General features: G+C 35.8%; 1 pseudogene; it reads left to right on the plus strand.

The window, feature by feature from the left end:
- The first annotated feature begins 1,871 nt into the window (after nt 1-1,871).
- LOC128175146 (uncharacterized) lies at nt 1,872-19,051 on the plus strand (annotated as a pseudogene).
- The last annotated feature ends 6,096 nt before the right edge of the window (nt 19,052-25,147 follow it).

The raw sequence follows: 25,147 nt of genomic DNA on the forward strand, positions 1-25,147 counted from the left end.
ACTTAATATAACTGGTTTTTTTTCTCGCGTTTTTGCAACATCACCACAGGCATGGACTGTGAAGGAGAAATACTTCGACCTATCTTAAAGAAATCAGAGGCTTTAATAAGGTTTGTAAGGATAGGGCGACGATAAAGAAATATGTCTTTTACGAGTCGTATTCAGCTTTAATCTACCAATATTTTAAGTTACCAAAGGTTTGGACAGATCTTACTTTTAAGTTAGCAATAAAATCTCGTAAATATGACTAAAAAATATTTAATAATATTAAATAATGATTTAATTGATAGCCTTTTTGAAACACCAGTAAAAGAATAATGCAAATAAATAACATATATCGTTTTATTAGGTTAATATCTCAGATAATTTCATCATATTTTATCTTATCAGTCGGAAAGCCCACATTAGCAATTGTAACGAGACTTCCGTTTATTTTGTTTTATTTTTAAAAGGTATGGTGTTAACCAATGACGTATACTAATTTTTATCATCGGGACACTCAATTGAAATGCTTTTAATATCAAAATCTATAAGTCAGGTAAGTGGTCAAGTCTTCTATATACATGTAAATATTAGTATTATGATTGTAGAAGGGGATCAAATACTGCATATCGCAGTCACGCGATTGTCGTTTATAAATCAAATACGAAAACTGGGACTAAACGGTAAGCGAAATATTTCTCTCAGTTGTCTGGGGGTATTCCAAGTTACGTTTAACATCTTGACTGTAAGCTCTGTAAAAATATGTATGAAAATTGTGTGGTTAACTGAAAATATTTCTGCCTGGACACGATGTATATATGCGTTATATTTAGATACACTGCTTTTGTGTATTGCAGTTCACTTCGGTACAGGAATTAGCGTTAAGGCAATAGTTTGTAATATTTAGTTGAGTAGTAAGGAATCGAAAAATAATAATTAGACAAAATCCAATTTAATTCTTTGTGTTTTATGTAATACATGTAGTTATTTTCATAAATCACCTAAACAACATAATTATACATGTAATTCTTCGAAAACTGTTTTGCATCAATGTGTGTAAATATCTAATTTTTTTTAATTTAGCCAACATATATTTTTCATCAAATTAAAAATAACAATTTTGTCATGTCACTCACTTGCAAAAATAAAACAACTGACATGTAGACTTAGTATGTGCTTCATGTTCATCTATGTATAGGTATACACATAGCTCAAACTGCACGATACCGAAAATATGGTAATGCAGTCTTCATTGTGATGTGTTGTCAAAATTTAAAGTATAAAAGTTACAAATTGTATGATTTATGTGATACCAATTATTTCTTAACTAAAACAAATTAAGCAGCGTGCTCAGAACACAAACTTCTTCAATAAAAATGGCGAGTTCATTAAATTTGACCATATTGGTTTTTTGTACAATGTCGCGTATTTACATGTTATTAACATTACACCAACTTCTCAAGGTTGTTAATGATGACTGTCGGCGAATAGTGTCATGTGCGGGTATTTCGTATGATGTACAATAATAAGCTACTGATAAAAGTAAAAATAACCTTCCAAGAATTGCATATCGCATGATTATTCGGAATAGCTCAAACAATAGAATTTGAGAATAACACTCAGCAAACCGCGTCCAACATTCTTGATATTACTTCAGTCTGTACTCAGTTGTATATCAAAACATTCGTATATGCATAAAGTTGATAAATACACAGTAAATTGATACGGATGACGAAGGTTTTGATGGATATCGTTGTCAAGGACAAATAAGTTTAAAAAACCAAATATGGTTCGGTTAGATGTGCAATGTAATTATATTAAATTTCTTTCATCAATTTTTTTGTTAGGTACAGTTCTTCGAAATATTCTGAGAAATACATTTGTTCGAAATGTCGGAGGACGAAGACAAATGCTGGATAAATAGTCTAAAATTTCCTCGATATTCAGGATGGCTTTACCTACATGAAAATGTCCTTATTCCTACAAGATATTGGTGTGTCCTGAGCAATGGATATTTACACTACTACAAGTAATTATACCCAATTAAAACTCTTCACTTTAAACATACCAGACAATTTAATTTGTATATACAAATATATTTGAAAAGGAATTCTTTGAGATATATGACGTTGTGTTTATCTTCGATTTCATACCCAAACACGTTTCTACAGTACATGTATATACAATGTCTTTTTATTGGCAATCTTTCCTTATTACTAAACAAAAATTATTAAAGTTATGTCTATATACATGTATGTATGTACATAGTACACGCGCATTTCTGTGCATTTATTTATACGATACATTCTTGCAAGGGACTGGAGACAAAACTTTTACACTAAAAAGATCCCACTGAAAGGAGTAAGCATAGATGGCAAAGGTTGGCCCCTGTACTACCAGAAGTTTAGGGTAGGGGATTTGGAATGGAGTACATCGGACTTTTCGCAGGGGAAGCAGTGGTTGTTTTACTTGAAGAACTCGGCCATTGGTATGTAATATTTATTTTTACCAAATTTAATAACGATTTCTACATGAATAGCTTTATTGCAAATATGATTTTGGGTAAACACAAACATGAAAGTTATGAATAATAGTACATGTGATGAATACATGTACATGTAAACTTAACCTTCAAAATGATTTATTCGTTCTCCAATTTTATGATACCTCATCTCGTTTTACTTGATGTACATAAGTACACGTTATGTTCTGATAATTATTAAGTCTTCATTGATGACCACTTATATACTACATGTGTTTTAAGTTTTTTCTGAGATTTGAAACACATATCTTTTTATACAATGAACTATCTGAAAAGAAAATGAAAAAAAAATATTCCTCAGAATTAAAATAGCATTCGCATATTCTTTCGTTTCTTTCTTGAAGACCAAATCACTATTAGAAATGAATATATCTATGCGCATTCATACGTACAGAAGACACGCAACATATTTGGCTTATATTTATAGCGAAGGGTGTTATAATATATGAATGAAACATGACATCATTTTAACAGGTAGGAGCAGGTGTCAGGGGTATGGAACTTCAATTTTCCACTGGCCTGTAGAATAATGAGATTGAAAAAAAAGAAAAGATACTCAGATGAAACAGAATGACGAAAATTTTCTTAGCAAAAATTGGTTCTTTCTTGCTAGATAAACTTTTCTCTCCAGAAGTATCAACGCCATTCTTGTTATTCAGAATTTATTTTGTAGATGGGTCAGAAAATATAGAGGCTGCTGTGGATTCATGTCGAAATTTGATCGTCGAGACACGGCTAAGATCGGATTATCCTTCCTTATATCTCAGGCTTTTAGGAGTTATGACAATCAGTAAGGACGCGACGACCAGCAAACGTGAACTATTTGAGCTATCCGAATATCTGAGTACGAAAAGGTAATTTAGCGACGTTACGTTGCTCATTGAATTATTCCTCTTGTCCTGTCAGATTACACCCCCCCCCCCCCCCCAAAAAAAAAAATCATGCCAAGCGTCATTAAACATAATGCTTTGGTTAAAATAGAAGTAAATCATTTTATTTCCGTCATGCGTCTTTATCCAACTCATCTAAATACATTTTGACAACTCCTTGGCAAGACTTTCAGCAAACACATATCTTATCTAAAATATAAAGATTAATTCTTACACACAGATTTGGCCATGTTTTATCCATGCTTTACAAGTTGGTATATGAAGAGTTGAAGATTACATGCGTCACAAATGATATGCTCGAACAATGTAGTCAGAAGGACGACACTGATGATGGTTGGAAGCTCATCTATCTCATCAGAAGGCTACTGTGGAGGTTCGCTTATGCCAGTAAACGCTTTGCTTTGCAGATAACGGAGACTTGTTACATAAACTATCTTCTGTCAGACCTGAGAAATCTCACAGAGACGCCTTTCTCAACCTGGAATGTAATTAATCAATTTTTGATTTTTTAAAAACTGGTATTCTATTGATATATTTTAATTACATTCATCAGAAGTGCTTCGTTTTAATAAGTAAGGATTCTTCATGTGTTGTTACTGCTTTGTAGGACGGCAACTATCTGCTATTTTCGAGCTTGAATTGTCTACAACAGTGCGCAAGGACAAACCGTATGAAGACTGCCTTTTATAAAGCAAATGCCCATACCATTATTGGAAACATTCGCCAAAGAAGCGATTCGAAAAGTACTTTATTTTACACATAGTTGGTAATCTGTAGTTCATAAGACACATCTACTGCTCAGAAAACTTTGCTTAAAAATCCATTTATCATATTGAATAGTAGTGTAGATTTAGTTTAGGTGATGTTTACTTGAATGAAAATAATCCATAATGTTGGTTATAATGAAAAAAATCATATATTGATGATTGACGATATTAAACATATGATTAACTATTATTTATCAAAAGTGCACATCTAAATGGTTATGTTCGTTTTATTTAGTCGTACAATAATAAATCTAGTCAAAACGCGTGTTCGACTTTCACATTTGCTCATAACCCGTGTGTGTTATTGAAAATTGAACGTCTCAAATTTCCAATGCCAACATTAGAATATACACTGAATGTAAATATAATCTATTAAACCACCATAATAAAGTATTTCTTCTAAATTATTGAAAACAAAATAACTGAAAAAAGAAGAGGCTCAAATGAATGTTTAACATACATTTATGAATATGTGAAGAAAAAATTAAGAGATTTACTGTACAATAATTGTCCAGATATTTTGTATCAATTTTGATATTTGACCCTGATGATCAATGTGGCTCTTGGACCAGGTTTTTGAAAAATCAAACAAATTATAATGATACTCTCAATAAATAATAATTAATATCTTTCATCGGTAAATGTGTTAATGGACTATCTAATAATGTCTCAGGCCATGGTCGGGACACTATGATTCTAGTTTTTTTTTTGTAGAAATCAAAATGGCCACATTTCTAACGTTGTCGCACATACTGCATGAAGAGGACTACCATTTGTTGAAAATTGATATAGACTTCATGACTTATTTTCTTGACCTAATAAAAAAGGCCATTGCTAATGGAAGCCGCTTCGTTAATATTTGCTCCAAAGTCGGACATTTGACTGAAATCCGTGAAATGTTTGATGCCTTTTCCAAAGTGTATCGCCTGAGAGAAAACCAAGAAGTCATAGCTAGAATGAAGAAAGAAGATCTTGCACTTCAAGTTTTGGAAGTTTTAAAAAAGTCTGATTTGGACGAAAAACTTTTCACTCTTCAGATGATGAAGTCAATGTGTACTTTCAAAGTGGGAAAAATGATTTTTCAGGTAAGCAAAAATGTACAATTATAGTCAAATAATACAACAACCTGACTTATTTAACCTACAAGATTTCGCTCTTCTGATTGATAGAACCAATATTATGACGATGTTATCAGTGAAGTCAGCATCCTCTCAAAACACGATGACTTGCACGTACGTCGCCAAGCTGAAATTGTTTATGAATATCTAAAAATTAAAGGTATGGCAAATTTACGAATAAGTATTTTGGCGAATTCACAACTTATTAAGATTTATTTTTATTCTAAAAAAAACCCTTGGAATGTTAGACAGAATGATAAGTAAATTAACTAAAATAACTTCTTCACACTACAAATGTGGTGGAATTAATCATTATTACCACATTCGGCCGTTTTCTAAATACTTTTGCTTACTAAAATACAAAACTTGTTTAATCAGTTTCAGTTTTTCATAGAGACATACAGGGTTAAACAATTAAAATTGTTTTGACAACCTCAAATTTTCAAACTATATGATCAGATATCAAATACTTCTCTTTATAATTTTACGTTGTGTAATTCCTGTGGTTGGAGTGTTTTATAGTCTGAAAATAACGATAATAAAGTCAATCAAGTAAATTTGAAATGCTCGTAATAATGAAAATAAAGTAGCAAGAATGAGTTGGAGCACTTTTTGCAGGAGACTGGAAAAAGCCTTCCCGCCATGGCACAGAGCCAGAGAAGTTGTACCTGCAAGCGCTGACAGAGGGCAGCACATTAGACAGAACAATTCGCGTCATGTTTGTGGGGCATAAAGGCGCAGGAAAAACAACTCTTTGCAAACGATTTTTGGGAGAAAACATAACAAGCATACGAAGCACAGAGGGAATCGATGTGTACATTGAGAAATTCATCGTTGATCTTGAAACAAAAAAGTGGACCATTGACGTAGAGGGTAGGTTTAAAAATAGTCTCGTCTTTTTAACTTTTGAGACTCCATATTATCATTATCAATAAATGTATCCAATGGGGGGTTTTTTGCAGGCGATTCCATAGAAAACAGCAGGATCAAAATTGCATCGGGGGTAAAACATTTTGAAGATTTAAATAATCTTAAATCGACATCAGAAGAAAATAAACCATGTATTTTTGCTATCGACAATGCTGATGGAATGTCTGAAAATTTTCATGATGGTTGTGACAATAAGAATATTGACCATGGCAACGGTACAAAAAATGAAATTACACCATTGGAGAGAAAATATTCAACAACTGAGGATGGTCATAAAACATGCAAATCCAAAGTAATAGAAGAAAACATAAAGATAAATTTTGAAATAGAGGCAAATGTTACTATTCCCGTTAACGCGGCACATTTGTCGATGTGGGATTTTGCGGGGGAAGAGGTTTTTTATGCGACACATCATGTCTTCTTGTCGCCTGATGCACTCTATTTAATTGTTATTGATTTGAGCAACACAGAGACCAACAATGTTGCAGAAATAGGCAAGTTATTTGATTTTCTATTTTTGTTAAACAATTGCATTTAGTATTGAAATTACAATAAATAAAAATTAATCGTTTTTACAGAAAAGGCGAGATTTTGGTTAAGATCAATTTTGACTTACGCTAAAATCAGGGATGAAGACGAAAGCAGTGGATTTCGCCTGCCTCCGGTGATATTCGTTGTCACTCATAAGGACAAGCTAACTGGGAAGGTAATACTTAATTTCTTCTAAGCTATATATTTAAGGTAATATGAAACACCTGTGATAATGAATATATGAAATATTTACTGAAATACACAAAATAATGGCTTAATATAATGTTAAAGTTAAATTTAATACATTATCATAAGAAAATAATATAAATCATACTCAACAATTACACAAGGCAGAAAAAATACATTATAAAAGATACAGCGTGTTTTGATAATTTCGAAACCAACATTTGAATGGTGTTCATTTGATTTTTGTGCAACGTAGCCTTCTATCATTGATTTAAAAACGTATAACTTGTGTTCCGTTCATAGAAATGACCTAAAATTTAAAAACAACCATCACAATTGTTTGGACTTTATTCCCATGAAATTTCAAGGTCATATCAAAAGACCAAAGGTCAAATATGATGACATCATTTAGAATTTTTATCAATTTTTGTCTCCGTATAATATACTTAAACCTCAATTAATCTATAAACTACGGTCAAATTTTCATTATTTTGTATATTTTTATAACCGGGTCATGACAATGATACTGCAAAATTTTATTTAAATTCAAACAAAACACTTTCTTTTTAAAGACCGTTAAGTGTTGTAAATATTCGTCTTAAAAGATGATATACAAGTGCTATTTTTACATTATATTACATCAGAAATTACCTTCAATTACAAGTTAGAATTTATTTCAGTGTCTGTAATAACAAAAAGTCTCCTGTATAAATAACAGTACAAACAATTTTAATATTTTGATAAGTACCTTATTCGCATAGAAAATACTAACAATTACTATCTTATTTTACACTCCACTGAAAGGAGATTCGAATTGTAGGTTTAAGGTGATGTGGACAAAAATTGTCAGGTCGGATTTTTTTTAAATTTTAATTTACATATTTATAGATTTCATTTCAAAAAACAAAATATCAAATTTCAGAAAAAAATTGAACTTTAGAACAATTTTAGCTTATGTGTTCTGTACTAGTCTACCTTAATGCCCGCAAAGAAGGAAAATGCGACAAAAATCATACAAAATATAATTTATTTCAACTTGACAGACTGAAGAGGAAAAGAGAGAAGTTGCTCATAGCTACCTGGCAGATGTTCTCACACTACAAGAGTTGCAAGGGATTGATTCTTCTTTTATTCGCGGGAAATTCGTCATTGACAATACATTTTTATTTTACGATCCTGAAATAGATAAGCTTAAAGACTGTATAGTTGACTCAGCTCAAAATCAACCCAATTGGGAAAAAGAAATTCCACTTCAATGGCTAGCAGTGGAAAGGGAAATGTCCTTATTGAAAAGTCAAAAAGTTAAAATCATAACAATTGAAGAATTGCGCGATTACTTGAGGAACTGCGAAATGTCAGAGTTAACTCTACATAACATCGCAGGAGTGTTGGAACATTTTCACCTGAAAGGTTTTATCATGTTCTTTTCTGGATCAGAGAACCTGAGAAATTACGTCTTTGTTGATCCACAGTGGATTGTAAATGCCTTTAAGCAACTGATTACAATTCCTAGTGGCCATGAACGATTTGAAAACCATATCATCCGAAGTAAGTGGAAATTACTGCATGAAGAGGGAAAACTTACTGCCGACTTTGCTAAGGAAATATTCAAAGTTTGCGGTGATAAACAACTTGTCTATAATGGAGAACGTGTGTTACAAAGCATGGAAGAGTTGAATCTTATTGCAAAAATGCCTTCTTACTGGATAGTCCCAAGTCTCCTGAAAAGACAATTATACACTACTTAATTAGCATCCTTTTTCAAAGACAACAACAACAGTATTCATAAATCATGTGCATATTGTTTGAAATTCAGGGAAGCGTTTGTGCCCGACCCAATCATGGACAAAGTCGTTGCAGCATGTGTGTCTAAATGGACAGACATCTATCACTTAGGAGGGAGACCCATTTTGTACAGAGGACTTGTTTGTCTCAGAGTAACGACATCTTGTTGTGCGGTTATTTACTGCAAAGACAATATGATACAGGCAATGCTTTTTCGAACTGAAAACGAATCTCAGGAATCTTTTGGTGAAGTAGGGAATTCTGTGCGTCTTTTCTTGTACGATTGTATCGAAGAAATATTTAAGACATTTCACCAGGAAAGTATGAAGCCTCTTGAATATATCCAGTGTGAAATAATTGAACCACAGGATTCAATGCCTGTTCTTGCAGACGACATTTTCAAACACGATATCAAATACTGTTGCAGCCAGAGAACGCTAACACCCCACCCACTTACACACCACAATCTACGTCAGTGGTGGAAGAAGGTAGATAGCCAACTTTTAGTCTCACTTCTCTATTAAAGCAGTTTGAACATGTTTGAAAGTTTTCCATGTTTGAGTTTATCTTAAATAATTTTTATTTATATATTTTTATGATAAGAATAATGTAATTAATCAGTGTAATTAGCCAATTTAGGATAAAATAAAATGTGAACGCGTTATCTAAAACAAAACCAGTAAATTTACAAGTACTGCTTATTAAATTAGGCTAAATTTACCAAAGAAATCATAATTTAGCGTACAAATTTAGGATAGCCCATTCTCCTGATGAAATGAAAAAAGAACTATCAGTAAATTCTCTCTCTCTCTCTCTCTCTCTCTCTCTCTCTCAAATGAACATTACTGACTCAGCGTCATTTGTTAAACAGTAACTTAAGGGGTGAGTCTTTGGAAAAGTCCAAGAAAATTTCAATCGCTATTTGAGCTTGTACTTTTAATTCAAATTAAAGAAAAACACCATAAAAACGCGTTTGCACACAGACAAACCTTATTCAATAAGCTAAATAGAAGCTGTGTCATTGTAAAAGTGAAGCTACTGCATGATAATTGATAACAAAGGGGTTTTAAAGGATCAGGGTTGGAATTTTATTATATACAATAAACGATGAAACTATCACATTGAAGGAAAAATTATCCGCAATCGGTTTTTGAACGCAGTTCGCAGTTCGCAATTGAATAGTGAACTGCGTTCTATAGAACGCAGTTCGCAATTCAAAATTTAGTGCGATTGAATAGTGAACTGCGTTCTATCTAGAACGCAGTTCGCAATTCAAAATTTAGAATTCATACTTGGGGCCCGCTTGCCTTATATGCAATTGAATAGTGAACTGCGTTCTATCTAGAACGCAGTTCGCAATTCAAAATCTAGAATTCATATTTGGGGCCCGCTTGCCTTATATGCAATTGATTAGTGAACTGCGTTCTATCTAGAATGCAGTTCGCGATTCAAAATTTAGAATTTATTTTTGGGGCCCGATTGCCTTATATGCAATTGAATAGTGAACTGCGTTCTAGAACGCAGTTCGCAATTCATTTTAGGGGCCCGAAATTTTCAGGGGCATCTACTAGTGGTATTTCACTACCACTGTGGAATTTGGTGATGCAGTAATCTATAGTTTTTGAGATCTGTATGGTGTCTGGATAGGGCAATTTGCATTAGCGCGACATCGCGTTCAGATAAACGAGACATTGCGCTAACACATGTACACAACACACCGTCGCGCTAACGCAACTTTGCACAACACGCCGTCGCGCTAACACAACTTTGCACAACACGCCGTCGTGCTAACACAACTTTGCACAACACGCCGTCGCGCTAACACAACTTTGCAAGTTTCACAGTCTAGTAGGAAGTCGTGTCCGGAAATATTAGACTGTGCATGCTGAAATATGCATACACGCAAGCATAGATAAAAAATAAATAAAATGTACTTTGAAATATATATATTATTTTCATTTATTATCAGTGCATATGAATAAAAATATAGTTACTAGTGTGTCACTAGATAAGGATATGAATTTCGTGGATCTTTGCACAACACGCCGTCGCGCTAACACAACTTTGCTTAACACGCCGTCGCGCTAACGCAACTTTGCAAGTTTCACAGTCTAGTAGGAAGTCGTGTCCGGAAATATTAGACTGCGCATGCTGAAATATGCATGCACGCAAGCATGGATAAAAAATAAATAAAATGTATTTTGAAATATATATATTATTTTCATTTATTATCAGTGCAGATGAATAAAAATATAGTTACTAGTGTGTCACTAGATAAGGATATGAATTTCGTGGATCATTGTTTAGTTGATCCACGAAATTAAATATTCATTGAAGTGCAATTTTAATTAACATTTTGTATTGATAGGTTCATTGGCCACTTATTTACGTATACTTGATATTGTGATTTTCACTTTATCCACGAAAATTGATGCCCTTGAATATTAATGAAACCACAGTATTCAATTGCATATAAGCCCGATTCTCAGAAACTATAGATAACTGCATCACCATATTTTAACAGTGGTAGTGAAATACCACTAGTAGATGCCCCTGAAAAATTCAGGTCCCAAATATGAATTCTAAATTTTGAATTGCGAATTGCTTTCTAGATAGAACGCAGTTCACTATTCAATTGCATATAAGGCAATCGGGCCTCAAATATGAATTCTAAATTTTGAATTGCGAATTGCGTTCTAGTTAGAACGCAGTTAACTAATCGACAATTTGAATTGCGAACTGCGTTCTAGATAGAACGCAGTTCACTATTCAATTGCATATAAGGCAAGCGGGCCCTAAATATGAATTCTAAATTTTGAATTGCAAACTGCGTTCTATCTAGAACGCAGTTCACTATTCAATCGCACTAAATTTTGAATTGCGAACTGCGTTCTATAGAACGCAGTTCACTATTCAATTGCATATAAGGCAAGCGGGCCCCAAGTATGAATTCTAAATTTTGAATTGCGAACTGCGTTCTAGATAGAACGCAGTTCACTATTCAATTGCATATAAGGCAAGCGGGCCCCAAGTATGAATTCTAAATTTTGAATTGCGAACTGCGTTCTATAGAACGCAGTTCACTATTCAATTGCATATAAGGCAAGCGGGCCCCAAGTATGAATTCTAAATTTTGAATTGCGAACTGCGTTTTAGATAGAACGCAGTTCACTATTCAATCGCACTAAATTTTGAATTGAGAACTGCGTTCTATAGAACGCAGTTCACTGTTCAATTGCATATAAGGCAAGCGGGCCCCAAATATGAATTCTAAATTTTGAATTGCGAACTGCGTTCTAGATAGAACGCAGTTCACTATTCAATCGCACTAAATTTTGAATTGAGAACTGCGTTCTATAGAACGCAGTTCACTATTCAATTGCATATAAGGCAAGCGGGCCCCAAGTATGAATTCTAAATTTTGAATTGCGAACTGCGTTCTAGATAGAACGCAGTTCACTATTCAATTGCATATAAGGCAAGCCGGCCCCAAGTATGAATTCTAAATTTTGAATTGCGAACTGCGTTCTAGATAGAACGCAGTTATCTTGCTTGCCTTATCTAAATGTCTGCAACAATTACGACTTCATATTTCATTGGATCATGTATATATAGTTACATTGTATATATGTTTCTAGACAACCAACATCAAATACATTTTTTTAAAACAATCTATAGCAAGACAATTAGGTTTGCCGCGTATACCACAATCTGGGATTTCTTAATTATGGTCTTTTTAAAAATTTCTGGGAAATAATTCAAACTCAGTGGTTAAAATGATGCATTATGATAAAGAATAATCTCTGAAGAGATTCTGGTGGCTGGATGTGTAGACTAACACTTTTGTTGAATCTCGGGACATTTCTTTATATACAGAAGTGCTTTTTTGAACTACTGTCAAAACCTGCATATTTTACGGTCTAGAACAAACAAAATATCTCTGAGTGATGTCATCGATATTGTCTGTATATCTAGCTACTATTTAACTCAAAAGAACTTTTACCGGCCAAAAACCGAACGTCGTCATTGTACATGTATTTTGTCCTATTCAATTAACTCGAATTTATACATGTATATATCCAAGTACCTGTAAACATCTTGGTGGTATAGATGCGTGATGATCCCGTCATCAGGTGGATCCTCCTTCCTCGGTTGTTTCGGCGCTGTCCACTACAACCTCCAGAGGTGCGCCGACTGGGGTGATCAGCTCCCAGCCCGGGACCATCCAGCTATCCGCCTGTGAAATGATCTTACATTCACAATTGTCTCTCACTGTCTTCCCCACTGTCCCTCTCTTCTTCTCCACAACCATAGCGATGCTATTTCTGCCTCTCTGCTTAGTCGCCCTATGAGCTGTCTTCTCTCTAACCCAATAACTCCGATGACTCTCAGGGCTCGCCACAAGGATTGTCCAACAAAGCCCCGCGTGCCAACCTCCACTGGGAAACACCATACTCTCCACCCTCTCTCCTGACAATCTGCCACAAGCTCCTGATATTTCCCCATTTTCCGCTCATATGCGTCTTCCATTCTCTCCTCCCAAGGAACTGTCAGCTCCACTATAATGACTTGCCTACTTGACGGAGACCAGATCACTATGTCAGGTCGCTTGTTGGTGGATGCTACTTCCGTTGGGAATTGCATTCTGGTTTTCAGGTCAGCTCGCATTTGCCAGTCTCCTGCCGTGCCAAGAAGTCCTCTACCCTCCCCAGTGCTGCCTGTCTTCTCCCTCTCTCCTGCTCTTACAAAGTTGATGAACTTGAGCCGCTTGTCCTTTGGTGGTGGTCTCTTCCTGGCTTTTTCGAGAGAGTCTGCAAGCACCGAAAGTATCTGGTCATGCCACCATGTATATCGGCCTTCAGACAATGCTACGGAGCATGATGACAATATATGCTCCAAATTTGCTGGTTTTCCACAAAGTTTGCAATTTGGGTCCTCAGTTAAGCCCCATACTGCCAAATTTGTTGGACTTGGTAGCACATCATATACTGATCTTAGGAGAAACTGCAATCTGTTTGGCTCCATCGACCATATGTCATTCCAGGTCACTTTCCTCTGCCTTACTGCTTCCCAATTCATCCAGCTTCCTTGTTTCTTCATGCCTACTGCTTTAACCATTCTTGAGTCTTCCTCCATCACCCGGACTTCCTTTTGCACTAGCTTCCTTTGCACTCCTTTGCCTGCTGTTCTCCATCTGGTTGATGTAATTGTTCCCAGGCCCAGTCTTCCGACTGCTACATTTCCCACAATGTCTGCTTGCTTCTGGCGTAACTCTGCTTCCCGGACTGTGTCTTGAACAGACCACTTCCTGCCTGCTTCTAGATTCACCCTGGCTCCGCGCACCTTCTCATCTTTACTGTCTCTAAGTGTTAGATGTTGTCGCACTTTGGTAACCTTGTATTCTTCGACAAGAGATGATAGCGGTAATTGTAGTTTAGTCCCTACACTGTAGAGTCCCACGCTACTAAAGCACTGTAGTATTGCTAGCCATCGGCGAAGGAATTTTGTAGTCAGGCGCTCCATAGCTTCTACCCGGGACATTGGTACATCGTACACCTGCAAAGGCCACAAAATCCGAGGGAGTACTCCATGCTGGTATATCCAGGTTTTGTATTTTCCTGGCAGTCCACTTTTGTCTATTGCCTCCATCCACTGTTGTAGTTGTTCTACAGTGTTGGTTGTGTTCTTGGTGTCCCTCAGTGTGTCATCAAAATACTTCCCCAGGCATTTCACTGGCTTCTCCGAGACTGATGGGATTATCTCCTGTCCAAGCTGGAAGTCGTAGTTTGTCACCCTTCCTTTCTTCAGCACCAGACTTCTAGACTTTGATGGTTTGATTTTCATCCTAGCCCAACTGATAAGCTCTTCTATTTCTTTGAGCGTCCATCTTGCTTCAATTGCAGTCTTAGTACTGATTGTCATATCATCCATGAATGCACGCACTGGTGGTTGACGTATGCCTGCTCTCATCCATGGGCCTCTACTCATCTTCTCTGTTGATTTCACCAGTAGGTTCATAGCTGCTGCGAATAGTATGACTGAGATTGTACAGCCAGTGACTATACCAACTTCTAGTCGTTGCCATGAGGTTGTGTAATCTCCAATGGAGAATCTCAACTCCAGTCTGTTGAAATATTCCTCTAATAGATGTCTTGTCTTTGCTGGAACATGATACTTCTCCAAGGTTAGCTGCACAAGTTTATGTGGCATTGATCCATAGGCATTGGCAAGATCTAACCAAATAACAGCTAACTCCCCTTTTCCTTCTCTGGCCTCCCTAATAATTTGAGTGAGAACGCTTGTGTGCTCAATGCAGCCTGATACACCTGGGACTCCCCCTTTCTGCACTGCTATGTCCACATAGTTGTTGTCCAACATGTATCTTGTCATGCGGTTAGCCATTACTGAGAGCAAGATCTTCCCTTCTACGTTCAAGAGTGATATAGTTCGGAACTGCGACAGGTTCTTGGAATTCTCCTCCTTGGGGATGTAGCAGCCCTCTGCCTGATTCCAGCTGTCTGCCAGGCGACCTCTTCTCCAAATGACCCGGATATGTTTCCATAGACGTCTTGTCAGCCTTGGGCAGTTCTTGTAAACTTTATATGGAATACCATTTGGTCCTGGCGCTGATGCTGCTCTTGCTTTCTGGATGACATCTCTCACCTCTTTGGCCATAGGTTCGCTTTCATCGAAGATGTGTTCTGGTTCACATACTTGAATAAGTTTGGGTTGCTCAGGCAATTCTTCATCCCTCTTCTCATCACTGTGGACTTCTTTTAGATGGTTTTCCACTTCTGCTTTCTCAGCCAGCAGCTTTCCTGAGCTTTTCTTCCCTAACAGCTTTGATGTAAATTGAAATGGGTTTGCTGTAAACCTTGCTCTTGCTCTGGCCCTCTCTTTCCTCCTCTTCCTGCTCCTTTCTGCCCTGTTCAGTATCTTCAGTCGTTCTCTCATGCCTTGTCTTAGCTCCGCCAAAGCTGCTCTTTCCTCTTCGGGTGCGACTCTGTATCTCTTTGACAACTGCCTCAAATCTCTCCTTATCGACGCTCTTTCCTGTTGTCGTCTATTTCTGTGCCCAGTTGATTTCTGTTGTTTCTGCCTGACCTCTTCCAAACCGAATCTCTCCTTTCCCACATTGTACATTATTGTGGCCATGGCCTCCACCTTTTTGTCTATTCCTCCAGCCAATGATGTGTTCAGGATTGAATCTACATCAAAATCAAATTGATCCCAATCTGCTTTGTTGTTATTAGGTGGCCACCTGATTTTCTGCTTCCGTTCTCCAGATTTTGTATCAATACTGGGCTCTGGCATCGCCTGGCTGTGATCCTCTGGAACCTGCTGGTCGACTTCCTCGCTGTCTGGCACTTGGACGCTGTGGTCACTTTGGTCTGAGTCCTGGACCACCTCCTCCTCCGTCTCATCAGGTTGCCCTGTGCGTTGTGCCAGCTGTTGATTTGGTCTGCACCCCATCTTTGCCATATGAATCTTCAGCCCCCTTGCGTTCTTCAGAGTCTTTCCACAACTGCAAATTGATCCGTTAATCGTGTTCATCTCAGTCCTTTGACGGTTGGTAGTCGTATCCGTGTAATCCTCCTGGTTAGGTCGCTCATCCTCCCCCACTCTCGTGCGACCTCGGGGGTATCTTAGTATGTATCTGTCTATAGCGGATATAGTAGGTTCCTCTTCATAATGTATTGACTTCTTTTGTCTTTTGATTGGTTAGGTGCATTGTTATCTACGGGTTTAGCGACAAATTTCACTAAAGAAGAAGTAGGGGCTTTTAATACATAGTTACAGTAGAAAACTATTCCAGAGGTATCGAAAGTGCTAGACTTGTAGTTCCTCTGTAAAACAAAATCGGAGAAGAGTCGATTATCATCTGTTGCTAAAACCTTTCTATGAAAATGGTGACGGCAGTTGGCCCATTGAACAGTTGCATACCTATGTCTATGAAACCTTACCAATGGATGGGATTGTGTTAGGAATGATAGAGTATCAAGTTTAACACAAAAAAAATAATTATCGTTCATCAAGAACGTCTTTCAAAATGTCTTTGAAGAGCTTATGACTTCAACACAGATTTGATATATCTTGTTCATTTGTTTATATATAATTTAAAGAATTTTCTACAAAGTAAAGCATTTTCTTGACATTCCATTTAAAATCCTATAAAAATAATTCCGTTGAATATTATCAATATCATTTAAAGAAGATTCTAATAATCATTGTAGATAGACTGTAAGCACTCTGGATATATTTTGTTTGTCAAAATTAGTAAGAAAAAAACCCTCCGAGATTTTAAGCTTGTCTCCTTCACAGGTCATAGAAAATGACAGTTCAAACACGACTTTTCATCGTGTTTATCTTAAAACCAAGCCCCAGTACACCAGTAAACCAAAGCGGTTACTATAAAGCATCATAAAAAAAATTATATCTCAGGAATTTGTAGACTATCCCATTTACTAGATCTTGACCTTAAACAATACCGCTACGGAAAATGCACTTTTGATGACGTCACAACTACTCTAATGTCTATTGGGGTTGTAAGTAGGGGTTTCTTATTCGTACATGTAGGTATTCTTGTACATCTTGTGTATTGTGATAACTTAAAAAATAATTTTGAACGGGCCAAAATAAAGGAATAAAATTGAACCTATTTCTTCCTTCTTACTCTCTACTTTTCTCTATTTTGCAGGTTGAGATTTATAAACCACATTTTAAAGGTATACAGAGAATTTCAGATCAGCGTGCGCGCTTTGAAATTATACTATATTTTGCATTTATATAGAACAGTACATGTACAACAGTCTTTGTGTTTCAGATTTAGAATTGGACTTGTTTTCCACTCCCCCAGAATCACCTGATCCGTATGATGATATTTCAAGCTTTCCGTTTATTGAAAAAGGTAACAGACATGCAGTAACGTACTAAGACAGTTTGTTAATGACAGTTTGTATAATGTTACACTGTATTTGATGTGTTCTGATATTTTCTTTATCTGCGTCAATTTATAGATAATATAATTATATATTTCTGTCACTACTAAATGATGTTCGAAATAAAATATATAAATATATATTGGAAAACAACATTGTAATGACGTAGAGACATAATGAGAAAATAAGCTTCTTGTTTAATGTACCATACAAATATAAACGAACTAAGTACTGTTGCAGACAAAGCAATGAAGCATAGCGAAAATAGATTCAAACGTTTTGTGGACTCTACACTAACAGTAGATGTTTGGGAGAATCTTCAGAAATGTAGTCAGTCAGTTGGATGTCTGCATTCTCCATTGCAAATCTCCACCGTCTTCCGTGTAGGCAATGCATCTGTACTGTCTGCTGCGCATCACGTATTAGAAATCATAGGTTGGTGGCAAATACAGTTTTAAGTTTCCCACACTTAAAGATAACAAATCCCTTCAAATTAAAATACTTAAGATTAATCCAATGCTAGATTTTTTAGAGAATCGTGACACATTATTTAAAATCTTCGTTACTAATCAATTAGAAGTGATTGTTGTTTAATTTTAATTAAAATGGATTTGTTAAAAATTTTTATAGCTTGTCCTGGTCGATGCAGCGAATTTTCTGCACATGATGAATCGAGACTATTGGACGAGAACGTCTACATTGAGTTTAAAGGGAAAATAAAGGAGTCCAATAAGTTGTTTTCCTTGCGTAAGATACAATACATTGACGTAGTTAAAGATGTGTGTGTACTGGAATTGATGGTCTTTGATTATTGTAACCTCCCACCACCATTCACTGAATTTTGTCACCCTACAACAGATTCGTCCTTGACGTTCATAGGGTATGGTCATCCAAGTCACAATTTAAAGACTATAGAACCAAAAGTGAGAGTTCTTAATTTGCAATCAAAACGAGTTGAAAACTCTATTGCCTGGATTCAAAACAACAGAGTCCAACTCAAAAACGTTTTGCAGTTTACTGGAAAACCAGTTGAATGGGTTGACGATGCGTACTCAATACTTCAGAACGAAGGTATTGTAGGCTTGAACTGTTTCATGCAGCATGGAGCCTCTGGTGCCCCGGGTATTGCCATGACAACTCATGGATTGGCCCTTGCTGTAATGCTACAGGGAGGGTTACCTAAATTCTTCATGGATATTGGATACTTCGCTGAACAGATTCCACTGGAGCAGAGAATAGAATATGGAATCACTGTAGATACTATTAGGCAGGCCCTTCTTCAGGAAGCGCCAGAACTTTGTCAAAATATATTTGGACCAAAAATGTTTGGTTTTTAAACCCATACTACTTATTAATAAGCTTATTTCATCTGATATTTTCAAAAACAGCAACAGTAAATAAATAGGTGAATTTTTTTTTTATGTATGTTCTAAACCGTTCAGTTAACGGATATTTTACTTGCAGAGAATGTCTATGTAGTGTTTATTTAGCAATATTTTCGTAAAATCATGATAAGTAGTACAATCCAATGTTGTAAATAATTTCAATATATATTTCTGTTCTTAAAATTATTGAACATAATTTGCAAATTAAAAACATAAGTAATCACAGATTACAAAGCTCACCTCATCTTATGAGGTATCACTTTCTGAGACCACTTTTATCATATTATATGAAAATAATACTTTAAGATCTTGGATAGTCATGGATACTGTTTTGACACAATGCACAAGTTGTATGATAATAATATGTTCATTTCATATGGTATTATAAGATACATTGTTATACCCCTGCAAAACTCTATACGAAAAAAAGTCCTGCATTTTGACTGTTGGACTGGAACTGTTAGATTGGAGATGTTAAAATCGACTGTAAAAAAAGACTGTTGACCGGTGACGTCACATTCAGCGAAACGTGTTATTGATTAGAAGGGGTATAACAAAATAGTTGTTGACTGTGTCTCGGGCAACAGTGGATCTGTAATAAATAACGATGAGGTATGATATTGTAACACATAATATGACATTTTGTCGTGTTTTACATTATTGTATTTGATCACATAATAAAATGTCATAATACATTATATATATGATACAATATTATACAAATATTGACTGAGGTTGAGGGCAACATTGATTATATTAGCCCCCGAGGGATGAAATACTGCCCGACGCGAAGCGGAGGGCGATATTTTCGCCCCAAGTGGGCTAATATACATGTAGGCAATGTTGCCCGAAAACACAGTCAACATTTGTTTTGTTATATAAAAAAACCAACCAAAATTTAAACAAGAGGCCTAGGGACCACATCGCTCACCTGAGCAACAATTGCCTTAATTCTGATCAAATTAGCATTACAGTATCAAAATATCTTGACAACTAAGAACAATAGAAATTGAAAATCTTCCAATTTTTATCCACCTCTTTTTGGGGTAAATACCAAGCCCTTTATGTTGTTGTACCTGTAAGAAGATTTTTCTCTATTCCTATATACCCCCCCCCCACACATTTCGTGGCCACACTTTTCTCTAGGGAATCATGGTTTCATCAAACTTAAATCTGCATAACCTGTGCTTTCACAGTCCTGAGTTTTGGACCGAAAACTTTCCCAGAATTTTTTTTTTAAAGATTTTCTCTATATATTGCTATGTAAAAATTCAAACCGCCATCACGGCCCTGCCCTATCACTAGGGACTGTGATTTTGCAAACTTGAATTTACACTACCCAAGGATGCCTCTACACAAGTTTAAGATTTTTCTGGCCAAATAATCTTTAAAAAGAAGATTTTTACAGATTTTCTCTATATATTCCTATGTAAATATTCATCCCCCATTGTGGCCTCACCATACCTCTTGACTATTATTTAAACAAACTTGATTCTAAACGATCTGGGGAAGCTTTCACTCAAATTTGGGCCTTCCTGGCCTAATAGTTTTGAGAAGAAGATTTTAAAGATTTTCTCTATATATAAAAATGTATCTCCCATTGTGGCCCCGCCCTACCCCCAGGGACCATGATTTGAACAAACTTGAATCTACATTATCTGAGAATGGTTACACGCCAATTTGAGCTTTCTTGGCCAAATAGTTTTTAAAAGAATTTTTTAAAAGATTTTCTCTATATATTCATATGTAAAACTTGACCCCCTCTTGTGGCCCCTCCCTAACCCCGGGTACCATGATTTGAACAAACTTAAATCTACACTACCTGAGAATGCCTCCACACACGTTTAAGCTTTTCAGGCTGAATAGTTTTTGAGAATAAGATTTTTGAAAAATACCAACAAATTTTCAATAATTCTCAAATATCTCCACTTTAAAGAGGGCGTGGCCCTTCATTTGAACAAACTTGAATCCCCTTCACCTAGTGGTGCTTTGTGCCAAATTTGGTTGAAATCTGCCCAGTGGTTCTTGAGAAGTAGATGAAAATGTGAAAAGTATACAACGACGACGACAACAACGACAGACAACGGACAAATTGTGATCAGAAAAGAAAAAAAAAAGAACTCATTGCAGCTAACATTCTCAGCTAACTTGATAAACAGTTTCAAGATGAGCATTTTTTTTTCTTTTCTAATACGACAATATCGACAATTTACACAGAAAGAACAATTCGGGAAGTTTGAATTTTCCAAACATGACATAAACTTCATCGCTTAGCAACTGCGTTTCCTTTTTTGAGTATGCTGCAAAATTACTTCTTATCTAGTATACCCGAACGAATATGATTTATAGATATAAATAATAGAAATCGATGTATAAATTATTTCAACTGGCTTATTCCAAATATGATGTGAAAAGGATACCTTAGTTCTGTTTATCAAAAACAATATGATCTTTTATAAGATCAGTGCGAGAAAATTAACACACATCCTAATGCTTATTTTTAAGTTTATAATAATTTAATGTTCGTTAACGTTAATATTATCTTATTGAAGTGATTTATTTGATTAGAATACGAAAAGAGGGTTACTATTAAAACACATAGGTTCTTTAACATACCAATGGAGAAATTATTCGGCCAGCTCATTTTTTCAATAACACTTCATGTTCTTATACAAAGCATATTTCTTTTTCCGATCTTAAATGTTTACCCAAAGTTGCTGAATATCATATGTTTTCGAAGGAAAAATGAGAGACAGGGGACCTTCATTTTGTTGTCAATTAAATGATGGTATTTGATATGTATCTTTGGTTAACCCCCATCCGCCATCCCCGTACTGAATACGGTAAATTAGATTCTAGAGTGTTAACAAATCATCATACTATCAACAAATTAGAAATTCAGTTCCAGAATTTGTGATATAATTTTTTTTTTTCAAAGTGCATAAAGAGTGTCGATGCTAAAAAATGTTGATGTACATGTGCCTTCATAACGCACTTTGAAAATTTTTTTCAAAGTGGGTTAACTTGGTTCAAAATTTAATGCACTTTGAAAAAAATTCAAAGTGCGTTGATTTTGTCCAAAATTTAATACACTTTGAAAAAATTTTCAAAGTGCGTTATGAATGTACATGTACATCAACATTTTTAAGTGCGTAATTTTTTCAAAGTGCATTGACACAATCCTTGATAATGGAGGCTCTGCATCTGAAGCTACCTATACGAATCATTTATATTCTAGTTAAATTAACTATGCAAGCTATTTATATATTTATAAAACATGTGACCTGTTCCAAAAAATAAACCTCATCCACTATCGGAAACATGTGGCTCAGATTCAGCATTCATGCCTGTCTGATGCATCAGTATCATAAGACCCAACATCCATGCAAGTTTGGTGACGTTAGGACCAGCAATAACTAAGATATATTCATCAGAGGGCACCTGCTCCAAAAACTTTAACCAGCTCTAAAAACCTTAACCTCCTCCAGCATCTGAAATTCAGGATTCAGATTCAGCATCCAAGTCCTTCAGGTCCATAAGTAGGTCCAGATGCATCATCCATGCAAGTTTGGTGAAGATAAGACGAGTAATAACTTAGATACAGGTCCAGCAACAAAAATTTTAACCAGGTCCGGACGCCGACACCGACGCCAGGGGTATAGCATAAGCTCGCCCTGACTTCGTATCGGCGAGCTTATTAGATCCTCCACGCTCCCGTATTTGAAATGTCGCTGTATTTTGGTATATTACACTTTACATTTTGATTGAAATTTATATGTATATTTTTTATTTAAGACAATTAAAAAATCGACGCTTAAGATGTAGATTCGGCAAAAATCTAGGCACACATTTCATCGATAAATTCTGCACATTTTTCGAATTATAACCGTTATTTGGTTTCTTTTGGACGTGGGATTGGTAAAAAATGTTGGAAATGCAAAAGGTTTTATCATAATATTGGTCGTAATATAGCAACACGACGCAATTGATGCAAAACCTGCGCAGTTCTACAGCTGCTCTAGGTGATTAAGAGGTATTGTCCTGTTCTTATATGCGTAATTTGCATACCAAACAACATGATAAACAAAAGATTTATTGCTTTTTATCTTTTGACAACAGTTTCAAACAGAAAGAAGCCAGTTCAAGAAATGTTTACAGTTTGATCCTCAAATGTACAAGATGGCCCTGAATTCCCCTTCATCGCGTACGTGTACCCAGGTAACTTTCGATACGCCTGAGTAACTTAAACGACCAATCTAAATAACAAGTGGCCCATGGGCTACATTACTCACCTGAGCAACAATGGAATCGTATAAAAAATATCTCGGCAATGTAATAGTCTATGAATAGATACTGTATAAAAGGGTTTTTTTGATAATTTTTTCTACAAATATTCTTATGTTAAGCATTGAGCCACTTTTTGAAAGAGGATGATTTCAAAGTCATATCACATATCAGACACCGCAGTTCTCAAGAAGATTTTAAACAATTGCTTATAAATATATAAATCTACATCAGAGTTTGAGCCCTTGTGGGTACCATTAATTGTCCAGAGCCATAATCTAAAAAACTGAGAAACAACAGTATGTCAAGAAGCTTGCATATGAGCAATACCATATACATGTATTATTAGAGTTGAATTTTTTTTTGGGGGGGGGGGGGACTTTTCCCAATGTAAAATTTTACCCCCTCCATTGTGCCCCCACCACCTACCCCCGGGATTTATGATTTGAACAAACTTCAATTTTCTTAAACACTACCTGAGGATGCTTCCAAACAAATTTAAGCTTTTCTGGCCATATGGTTTTTGAGGAGAAAATTTTTCTATATATATTACAATGTAAAAGTTGCCCCCCCCCCCCTCCCATGTTGCGGCTTCATCCTACGTGTACCCTTGAGGATCATGATTTGATTAAACTTAAATCTACCTATCTGATGATGTTTTCACACAAGTTTCAGCTTTTTTGGCCAATTGGTTTTTGAGAGGAAGGTTTTTAAATGTTTTTCTCTGTATATTCCTCTGTAAAATTATAACCCCCTACTGTAGCCCCACCATACCCCCAGGGATCATAAACTTGAAACTACACTACCTGAGGATTATTGATTTCCACACCAGTTACATCTTTAAAAATTTCTGCTCAAATGGTTTTTGAAAAAAAAAATTCTATATATACCAGTATTCCTAGTATGTAAAAAATTTGAACCCCCCCCCCCCTCCTCATTGCGGCCCCACCCTACCCCCATGGGGATCATGATTTGAACAAACTTGAATCTACACTACCTGAGGATCCTTCCACACAAGTTAAAGCTTTTATGGACAAATGGTTTTTGAAAAGATTTTTGAAAAATACCAACTTCTTCCCAGTGGTTCTGAAGATGAGGTAAAAAATGTGAAAAGTTTTTCGATCAACAGACAGATGGACGGACTGACAGATGGATGCTGGACAAAGAGTAATCAGAACAGCTCAGGTGAGCTAAAAATGTCCTTAAACACACACATGTGAACTGACAGAAGACAGATGGGCATGGTGATTCCACCCCTCCATTTAAAGGAGTATAAAACATCCTACAGACAGAATTTACTGTCAAAAATGCAACAATATATTTTATAATTTAAGATATTTACTAAAAACACATTTATGGCTCCAATTAAAATGATTTTTTTTAATGAGTTGGTTCCATCTGTTGTCTTTCCTCTGTTCTAGTCAAATTGGTAATGACCATTTAATTTTTAGGACCTGTTCTAAACCCAATCCTGCCCCTGTATTGATTTTTTAAACTTGTCATCATGATCCTGTTTAGGTGAGACGACACGTTCCTCAATTTTAGATAACTTTTTCCAGGAATTTGTTAATGGTTTACTACTACTTTGACAAGCTTTCTTGCAAAAAATTAGGGTACCTTACCAGGCATTTCTGCAAAATACTAGAGTATGCAATATCCTATATAATCTTCTTGAAAATACACTTGGATTGCTGATATAAAAATAAATACATCTACAGCACAGCAAAATTCACTATATTAGAACAATATTTCCGCTGGGGCGGGGCTTTGAACTCACGACCTCGACAACCTATACGCTTTTGGCTGTG

Source organism: Crassostrea angulata, chromosome 3 (assembly GCF_025612915.1).
Source record: "Crassostrea angulata isolate pt1a10 chromosome 3, ASM2561291v2, whole genome shotgun sequence".
Taxonomy (NCBI): Eukaryota; Metazoa; Mollusca; class Bivalvia; order Ostreida; family Ostreidae; genus Magallana; species Magallana angulata.